Source organism: Phoenix dactylifera, unplaced genomic scaffold, assembly GCF_009389715.1.
Source record: "Phoenix dactylifera cultivar Barhee BC4 unplaced genomic scaffold, palm_55x_up_171113_PBpolish2nd_filt_p 001855F, whole genome shotgun sequence".
NCBI lineage: Eukaryota > Viridiplantae > Streptophyta > Magnoliopsida > Arecales > Arecaceae > Phoenix > Phoenix dactylifera.
In genome coordinates this window covers 14,037-24,547 of record NW_024069145.1, presented here as the reverse complement: position 1 = coordinate 24,547, position 10,511 = coordinate 14,037, and the positions used below count along the sequence as shown (strand labels likewise).

The 10,511-nt window shown below is 42.1% G+C and overlaps 1 pseudogene; it reads right to left on the bottom strand.

Annotated features, from left to right (window-relative positions):
• Nucleotides 1-1,028: 1,028 nt before the first annotated feature.
• Nucleotides 1,029-4,254, bottom strand: LOC120109146 (annotated as a pseudogene).
• Nucleotides 4,255-10,511: the final 6,257 nt, after the last annotated feature.

Genomic DNA, 10,511 nt, shown 5'->3' with positions numbered 1-10,511 from the left:
AGGGGACGACTCCGGAGATCTGCTTTTTACTTGCGGGGACGACTCCGCGTATAGTGGGGACGTCTCGCGCATGTCTCTTGAAAACTGCCTTTCTGCCGCCACTGAGAGAGTCGACTCCGCTACTGAGAGAGTCGACTCCGCTATCGCGGGGACGACTCGGCAGATGCCGGGGACGTCTCCAGACGTGCCAGTTCTTCCTGTTTGTGCCAGAGACGTCTCTGAGACTATCAGGAGACGTCTCGGCTGTCCCTGAACTTTTTCTTTCATCTCAAAAAATTCTTCAATAAATTCATAAAAATTATGGAAACTTGCCTAGACATTTCTTAACAATATTCTTAATAAAACACATGAATTTCTCAATTAAATTGTTAAGATAAATGGAATTATACTCTAGTGTTTTGTATTCATCAAAATCCATTAGGGGGTCAACAAATTGGACTTAAAACACGAATCCTACTTAGAGTGGGATTCCTAGAGTTCTAATTGAATTAGGATTGGGAGTAGGGGTGGCAATCGGGTCGAGTTGGACATAAACGGGTCGGGTCATATATAGGTCGGGTCAGAAAATCATAAACCTGAACCCGACCTGTTTATTAAACAGGTCAGAAATTGCAACCTGAACCTGACCTGTTTAATAAACAGGTAACCCGACCCGACCCGTTTAACCTGTTTAATAAACAGGTCACCTGTTTGCCCAATCCGACCCGACCCGTTTAACCTGTTTAGTCTAACCCATGCTGAACCGACCTGTTTAACCTGTTTATCCAACCCGACCCAACCTGTTTAACCTGTTTGTCTAAAGCTATCGGTAATTAAGAAAATAAGTTAAAAAAATGGTTGCTCGGCGATCACTAAAGCTGAAAACCACAATCTACTCTGTTCCAGTTTGACTTACTCAATGATCATGTCCGTCGGAGTCTGGCTTTCATATGCCAGTAACTGACAACCAAGAGATAGCAGCAAATCGTCCATCCCATCAGATCAAGACATCATCAATTCACGGACATCCACAAAATGTCCATAGGGCATAGAGAACGACCACTCGATATATTAAGAAAGAATAGCACTCAAGGCTATACAGGAATGATATCCAAATTACGAAGTCAATCCGATCCCAGTTCCCAAACAGGCAAGAAAATATTAGAATGAAAATACTCATTCACGAGGGGGAACACTTAACCACAATTCATCAACCAAGCACTAGTTTTTTATGTAGTAGCAAATGATATCACTATACTCAAAAGCACCAGTTTGAGTGGGAGAGGGAGGTGCAGTGATCTCATATCCGCTCATACTAGCATTTGAAGCCATGGCAAATGGACAAAATTATGATGAGGATTAATGCAATGATGATGCCCAAGACGATCAGTTTTATCTTCATGTTCTGAAACCACATCTTCCTTCTCATCTTTGTTCCTTGCTGCCTGAAATCTTGAGCCTGCAAACCCCAAACACAAGAAAACAATTTAATGTTGAACAGCCTTGAGGGAAAAAATAATCACCAAAAAAAGAAATTGAATGCAAACCATCCCTGTCCACGAATGGTACTGCCAGAAGCAAATCCAAGAAAACATCCAGATGCCCACTAAGGGTTGGTGAACGTAAGTTACAGACCTGATAGCGAAGGTTTTCAGTTTTGTCGACAAGCAACTCGATTTTCTCCCCACGATCAAGAACCTGAAAAGATGTTCTCAAGGAATTAATTATGCTACTTGTCAAGGAAAAGGGAATTACTGGCAACATTCCATAATTAAGGACAACAAAATCATTAAAATAATCACAAGTTAAACCCTTAAAAGAGATACCATGATGTACCTTTTCAATATTTTCCATCATAACTCCTTTAACTTCTGAGACCTGCTCTTTCACTTTCGCCAGTTTGCTTATTTCCTCAGGGACGTCAGGGTGATCCACACAATACTGCATGTGCTCTTTCAGTTTTGGCCTAAAATTTTAGTGAATATTTTTTTAACGTTAGTCAATGATTTTGCCATCAAAAGAAACATAAAATCACAGCAGTATCTTTGAATGGTTAGGAAGGAAAAAATATACCCAAACTCTCGGTTGAGGCCGTTAGCTGCAGCAGTTGCAGCTTTTCCTCCTCCATATCTTTTGATGAAATCATCCTTAATCCTCTCCAGGAAGGCAATGGGAATTTGTCTGCCTGCTGACTCAACTGCAACTACACAATATGCTGCAATATCCCAGATGGATTTTACCCACTAATAATGAGTGCATAATGGTAAAGAACTTTTATTTTCATGTTCTCAGTTTAAATATGCAAAATTCTCCTGACAGATTATCCAGCATAATTAAATAGCACTGTGCTTTTTCGATTTAAAGAAACTATTAAAGCATGAACCGAGACCACAATATATCCTTCATGTAAGGTATGGAAGGACGATAAAGGCAATATAAGAAACTATACAAGAAAGACCACTGATAACAATGAAGAAGAAAAAGCTTACTGACCATTTTATACAGAAAAATGCACATGCATGATATGATGTGAAACAAAAGAGAATATAAGGTCAACTGGAAACACAACAGTGTAATTTACAACTGAACTCATCTTCCAGCAAAAAAACCAGTCATACTTCATCCGATCAAACTATAATGCTTATTAAACAGAGAAATTTACAGGGCTTAAATGATGTCAGAAGTAACTAGTAAGGCAAAAGCCACAGAGCCACCCAATGTCAGAAGCACTGGAGTCTGGAACATACACAAGCTACCCACGAGTCAAATCAATATCAATGTGGGTGCTCCGTGCTCCTCATTTCCATTTCCAAAACAAAACAGACCCAACGAAGACAGTTGAAAACCTTTAGTCAGAGCATCAAGAACACCACTGGACTCTAGATACTTCCTGAAAGCCTCCTTCTTTGCTTCCCTTTCCTGCACAAAACATCATCTACTTAGGCACACACTTTGAAACGAATTATTTAAGATAATGATCCATTTCCAAAACAAAGTTGTTAGCGTCTTGGTCATAGAAGCTGCTTTGGAAAACAGTGCACTTCTCACTTCTCAGACTGCTTTATATTCTTTCTTCTAAGACCCTTTCCATATGCAGTAGCAAACAAACAAAAAATATTCAGCTTATAAACTGTCTACATGATTATCCAAAGAGATAGATGCATGGTTGGAAATAGCTAAGTGATTGCAATTGCTTTTCTGCTATCATCCTGTTAAAAAGAAAAACAAAACGACATGTTTCAATGCTGTTTGGAAGGGAAATGGAAAGAAAATAAGTTAAAAAAATGCCACAGAGTAAGGCAAAAGCCACAGAGCCACCCAATGTCAGAAGCACTGGAACATACACAAGCTACCCACTAGTCAAATCAATATCAATGTGGGTGCCCCGTGCTCCTCATTTTCAAAAGAAAAACAAAACGACATGTTTCAATGCTTCTCTGCTATCATCCTGTTTCAATGTCAGTAGATACTTCTAAGTGATTGCAATTGCTTCTCTGCTATCATCCTGTTAAAAAGAAAAACAAAACGACATGTTTCAATGCTGTTTGGAAGGGAAATGGAAAGAAATAGAAGTATCTACTGTACGAATAGTTGTGTACGACATCATGCGACAATAGATATTTTTAGAATAAGGGCTAAGCACTATTAGACATGTTAGCAATTCAATCGAAAGATTCGAAACAAACCAAGCTTGGTAGCCAGGCAATGTGGACTGCAATCGTGGGTCCCTATAAACCAGAAAGAGACAGACAATGAGACCAAAAACAGAAACAGCAAAAGGAGTTGCATTTCTAATCAAGAGCCCAGTAGCCAGAAAGAGGTTACGCCAATACCCTCCAATGTTCATCACAAAACGCAGCGAGAAACCTATATTCATGATTTATTTCTCAATGGGGGCATCAAGATTTCTCACAAACCAAACTAAATACTTCCATATCGCGCCAAGAATGCCACATAACACTACGAACTATCCCCCTGCTCTTCTTGAAACAGTTGATCACAGGGAAAAATGGCCCCCTCTAAAGAAAAAAACAATAGACTCCAAGAATCCAAGATAAATAACGGGCCCTTATCTGAAACAAGAAACCGCTAAAAAACCGAACCCATAGCGTCAGGAGACGGAGAAAAAGGGAAGGAAGAATTTGTACCAAAGCTCCCAACGAGAAGAAGAACAGACGTAGTACTTGTGCTCACATGACGGTTGCCGAAGAGAATCTTGACGGAGTACTTGTGCGGGGCGGAAGTGGCGGTGCTCTCGTCGCCCCTCTCTTCCGACTACTCTGCAGAGATACTACTGCGAGGAGGAGGAGCCGAGGACGCCTGCGCTGCACGGGGAGGCGGAAGTAGCCGGCACGGGGGAGGAGAGGGCGGAGGTCCGGAGGAGGGGGGAAGAGGGACAGGCAAAGAACTCGGGCGGCGACGGCGCTAGAGCTAACCCTAAGGTCCCTAACCCTAAAGAGAATGTGGAGTGATGGTCTGATGGAGTCGTGAATTCGTGATTCGGGATATTAGGCAGAAGCGGGGACCGACGCGGGGAGCTGGGCCGAGCGGTGAGTTGGGCCGAGCGGTAGCCTGTACCCAATTACTAAACAGGTTAAATAGGTCGACCTGTTTACGACCCAAACCCGTTTAGGCCAAACCCAAACCTGTTTATGGTGGGTCGAACACGGGTCGGGTTGGCGAGTCGGGTCATTTTTTGCCACCCCTAATTGGGAGTCCTACTTAGAGTAGGACTGGAATTTCTACTTGAAGTAGGATTCCCACAATCCTAATTAGATTAGAATTTTGAATCTATTTTGGATTCCTACTTAGAATAGGATTTCTAGAAATCCTAATTGGATTAGGACTTCGGATTCAAATTAGAGTCCTAATTGGATTAAGACTAAAATTAAATAAATCCTAATGGAATTAGGACTTCTTAAGTCCCAATTAATTATTAATCAATGAAATAAGATGACTCCTAATTAGATTAGGATTGAAGGGTTCAATTGAGTCATGGCTCATTAAGTTCTAATTGGATTAGGACTTACCTAGATTAAACCCAAATTGATTCACCCTTGTTCCAAGCCTAATTAGATTAGGACCTAACCATGAGTGACCTTCCTAATCCTCCTTAGAGGAGGATTAGGTTAACCATGAAGGAGGGGCACACGCCCCTCCTCCTTTTCCTTGCTTGGTGCGGCAAAGAAGAGGGGTCGGCGCCCCTCTTGGAATCTAATCAAGGAGCTCCTACAAAGTAGGAGCTCCACATGCTATTTAAGAGGAGGCGTGGGGGCTGACCTAGGGCATTGAAGCCCTTCTCCTTGTGCCGTACGCCCCCTCTCTCCTCTCCTCTTGGATCAGCCGCAAGCAAGAAGAGAAAAAGGCCCTTGGCGGTCTCCTTCTTCCTCCTCCGTTTGGGATTCAACGCAAGGGAAAGGAAAGGCTGCATCTAGCCTTTTGGATCTTCTCCCTTGATCCCTTCATCTTCTTCCTCCTCCCTCTAGCATTTAAGGGTTGATTGAAAGGGAGGTGATCAGCCATCAAAGTAATCTCTGCAAGGGAGCTAGCACTCCGGAAAGATTGGAGCATTTGGATTGGTCCACTGCTTCGTGTGGATACCCGTAGAGGCCGGACGCTTGTGCGGCTTCAAGCGAACCTTCATCCAAAAATACGAACTTCAGTTTGCGGTGATCATCTACCCGCACAAGGTGAATATCTGATTTTCCAATTGTTTTTAAAAGTTTTTAATCCTTATCTAACTAGGAACAGTTTTTGAACAACGTTCATGCGATGAACGGTTGATCCCGTGCATGCCTCTTCTGCTGCCATCTGAATTTTTTTTAAATTTTCTGCGGCATGGGCGTGTTCTAACAGTGGTATCAGAGCCTAGGCATCGTAGATTAAGGTAATGATTAATTATCTAAAGGCATCTTAGATCTGAATTTTAAAAGGTTATGCATGCTGAAAATTTTCTGTATGCAGATTTTTCAAGGGTGCTGATTTTTGCATGCTGATTTTTATGTGATAAAATGATGATTCTAATTGCATTGTTAATGAGATTACAAGATTTAGAATCATGATTAGCATGATCAGCAACCTATGTCATAACATAATCAATTAAGTTCAGATCTGAAAAGTATAATTGTTGCATGCGGTGATGATCATAGGATTCAAACCCTTTTGGTATCAAATATAATGACCTGCGATGTGATCTGTAATGTCATGTAATTTTTCAGATGCTTGCATGCATCGTATTTGATGTTTTGAGAGGCCTGCGTGCCTCCTAAAAGGGGATGTAATTTATTATTATTTTTATTTTATATCTGGTTGTATTTCTGTGATGTGATGTACGTCAACGATCAAGTCGAAGAAAGTACATGAGATGAACGGCGATCTGAACGGTTGATGGCGATAGGATCAAGAGTTGATTAAGGATCGAATCAAGGAGGTTTGGAACCAATTCAAGAGTTGAAGACCAACTGATCGATTGACGTGCATGTGCTTGTAATATGACCTAATTAGAATCCATGATCATCACCTATTTAAAGTTTAGCTTTAATTATTGCTGTGATTATAACTGCCTGCGATGTGCCGTTTGCATGTGATGTGAATGAGAACGGGGTAGATAGGTTTACATGTGATGTAGCAAACCCAATGAGACCTAAACTAAAACCTCCTCAATCAAGTCGAGAGTGAACCAACATGAGCAAGTCATATTAGATTAATTGATCTAATTGGTATCTAGGAAAGCATGAAAGGTGGTTACTTAATTAGGACCTTACTCTCTGAGTAAGGGGAGCCTCCCACCTGCTTACCTGGCCAATTGTTCGATTGCCTATTATGAAGAGCTCAAGTTGCAAATACTAAGACCTGATTAACCGATATTAAGTCCATAGATCTTCCACCGTAGTAGAGCTGCTAAGGTCTTTCTGATGTTGGACACAGTGGGTAAGTTGCATCGGGGGGCTGGACCTCTCTATAGACATGAGATGTTGTAGGGTAAAGATGGGGTTGGGCACCAATAACTGTTAGGTGAGGACCCAATGACGACTTTATTTCTACGGTTATGCGGTGGATCTGACTTAACTAAGGAGTAGGACCAATAACTGTTAGGTGAGGTCTTCATGACTTAGAGACCAAGTAGCACTGCAACATACTTAAGAAGCATTATACAAGAGTTGTACACTCATCTATTTATGTGTCACCAATAACTGTTAGGTGAGGTGGCATGTAAATCGGTGGGACCGCAGTACCCATTAGAAATCCTAGTCGTGTAGGATTTCCGTTTTCCTACCAGAAAAGTGTGAGGAATTCGAGAAAATAGTGGGAGGTACATTTGTTCTAAAAGATCCTAGAACAGATTAGGATCAAGTACAAAAGTCTAACTGGAATCTTTACTCTCTGCAGATCATAATGTCAGCCTCAAACCCTTTGATCCGTATTCTTGAGACCAATCGATTGACTGGTACCAATTACAGAGACTGGCTTTGAAATCTCAAAATTATTCTGAGTTGCAAAAAAATAGGCTATGTGCTCGACAATGATATCCCCGCATTATCAGCACGTCCGACCGCTGATCAGCGTGCAACGCATGAGAAGTGGACAGACGATGACATTAGGGTCAAGTGCTATATCATGGCATCCATGTCCAATGAACTACAATGCCAGCATGAAAATATGAAGACTGCTAGAGACATACTGGCACACCTGCAAGAGTTGTATGGTGAGCAGAGTCGCACAGTTCGTTTTGAAGTGTCCAAGAGGCTCTTCAAAGCAAAGATGCGCGAGGGGCAGTCCGTCCATGATCACGGTCTGACTATGATCAAGGATCTAGAGGAGCTTGAGAAGCTCGGTATGAACATGCACAAGGAATTGCAAGTAGATCTGATCCTTCAATCCCTTTCTGATTCAGTTGGACAGTTTATAGTAAACTACCACCTGAATAAGATTGAATGCACTAAGACTGAACTGTTAAATATGTTGGTAACTGCTGAGGGAGCCTTGAAAGGTTTAAGGGGCAATGTCCTTGCTGCTGAGTTGACTTCTAGTTCCAAGAGAAAGTCTACTTGGAAGAAAAAGAAGCCTGTGAAGAAGCAGAAGAAAGACAAGAAGCCAAAGAAGAAAGTTCAAAAGAAAAAGACTAATGACAAAGGAAAATGTTTCCACTACAATGTCGACGGCCACTGGAAGAGAAACTGTCCTTCATACCTCGAGAGCCTGAAGAACAAAAAAGGTGACATACCTTCAGAAGGTATAGACTTGCTCATAATTGAAACTAACCTAACGGTTTCTTCTACTTCTAGTTGGGTTATAGATTCTGGTTCTAGTGCTCATTTGTGCACTACCATGTAGGGTCTAAAGGAAAGTAGAAGGCTGGCGGAAGGTGCGGTAACCCTTTGGGTTGGCAACGGGGCAAAAGTTGCTGCTGTAGCTGTGGGCACCTACCATCTGCGACTACCGTCTGGTTTTAGTTTATTACTTAGAGACTATTATTATGTTCCTGCTGCTAGCAGAAATTTGATTTCTGTTTCATGTCTAGCACAAGAAGGTCATGTTTTTACATTTGACAAAGACTACTGTTCTATTTATTTCAGAAATAAAATAGTCGCACGTGGTTTTATGATTGACAGTCTCTATCATTTGCATATGGATGTATCTATAAATGTGTCTGAGCAAGAAGTGAATGCCAAAGGATCCAAAAGATCCAGGGATGACATAAACCAAAAATATTTGTGGCACCTCAGGCTTAGCCATATTGGAGAGGACAGAATAAACAAAATGGATAAAGATGGGCTTCTCGGCTCATTGATTTTCGAGTCATATCCAGTTTGCGAGTCCTGTCTTCAAGGAAAAATGGCTAGATTGCCCTTTGTAGGACATGGGAAGAGGACCACTGAAATACTTACCCTAGTACACACAGATGTGTGTGGCCCATTCGATGTGCAAGCCAGGGGACGTTATTTGTACTTCATTACCTTTACCGATGATTATTCACGGTATGGGTATGTGTATCTTATGAGATACAAATCTGAATCTTTTGAAAAGTTCAAAGAGCTCGAAAATGAAGTAGAAAAACAAACTGGAAAAACCCTTAAGGCTCTTCGATCAGATCGAGGAGGAGAATACCTTAGTGGAGAATTCTGGGACTATCTCAAAGAGAATGGCATAGTCTCATAATGGACTCCTCTGGGTACACCTCAACTCAACGGTGTGTCAGAGAGGAGAAATCAGACTCTATTGGATATGGTCCGGTCCATGATGAGCCTCACTGATTTACCTATATTTCTTTGGGGAGATGCCTTACTTACCGCAATTTATCTACTGAATAGAGTTCCCTCTAAATCCGTTCCTACCACACCGTATGAGATATGGCATGGTAAGAAACCAAGTCTTGGTCATCTCAAGATTTGGGGATGTCCGGCCCGCGTCAAAAGACTACAGGCGGACAAACTAGAGGCTAGGACCATAAGTGCTCGTTTTATAGGATATCCTAAAGAGTCATTAGGATACAATTTTTACGTCTCAGAGGATCACAATGTGTTTGTGAACAGTCATGCCATCTTTTTGGAAAACCAGTTTATCCTTGATAGAGGCAGTGGTAGGAAAATTGAGCTTGAAGAGAAAGTCTCTGAAAAGCAACGAGTCATGGATCCTATCGAACCCATTCATACAGAGCCAGTACACGATGTCCCTCAACCACCTCGCAGATCTAGTAGGGTCTCCCATCCTCCCGATAAATACTTAGGTATACTAGAAGAGGATATCGAGAAAATGTTCCTAGTGGGAGATAGGGATCACATACAGGATCCCAAAACCTACGACGAGGCGATATCTGATATCGATTCCGAGAAATGGTTGTGATGAAAGCACAAAAGTGCGACCTACATGTTACTAAAATTAGTGTTATTGTTAACCGATAATAATAAATTCACTAGATTAATATTATATTTAGATTTAACATAGATTAGTATAAATTATAGATAAAATGCACATTGAGTACAAATTTGACTTCAAATCGGGTCCGAGTCGGGTTCGGGTCCGAATCGGATCCATTTCTTTTGAGCCTTTGGAAAATAATTTTGGGCAAATCTAAATTTGCCATAAGGTGCTGGGTGACCCATGACTTGAAAGAATTGCACTTGACCTCCAGCCAGAATAGATGACCCAAAATTTCATATCATACTATATGACTATTCGGATGGAACTTGATGTCTCCCATATCCTCCCAGCAGTCCGCACGCATCACAAAGCTCCCGGCTCCTCCCTCCTTCCGCGTTCAAGATCCACCGCATCCGTGACACACTTCTGCACCCACGGATCCATGTCCTTCCCATGGTCCCGTTCTTCAACGCCTCAGCCCGCCAGCCAGCCACACCTTCCGCTCCTTCCCAGCAGCCAAAGAAGGAAGTCCTTCCACGTGCCAGCCACCGTGCCAGCAATGCCCGGAATCCCATCATCCACGGATCCTCCTCCCCGTCGATCCAGCTTCCAATCCGGCACCCAAAGAAGGAAGCCCCAGCATCCTTCCTCTTCCGCGTACGATCCCGGAT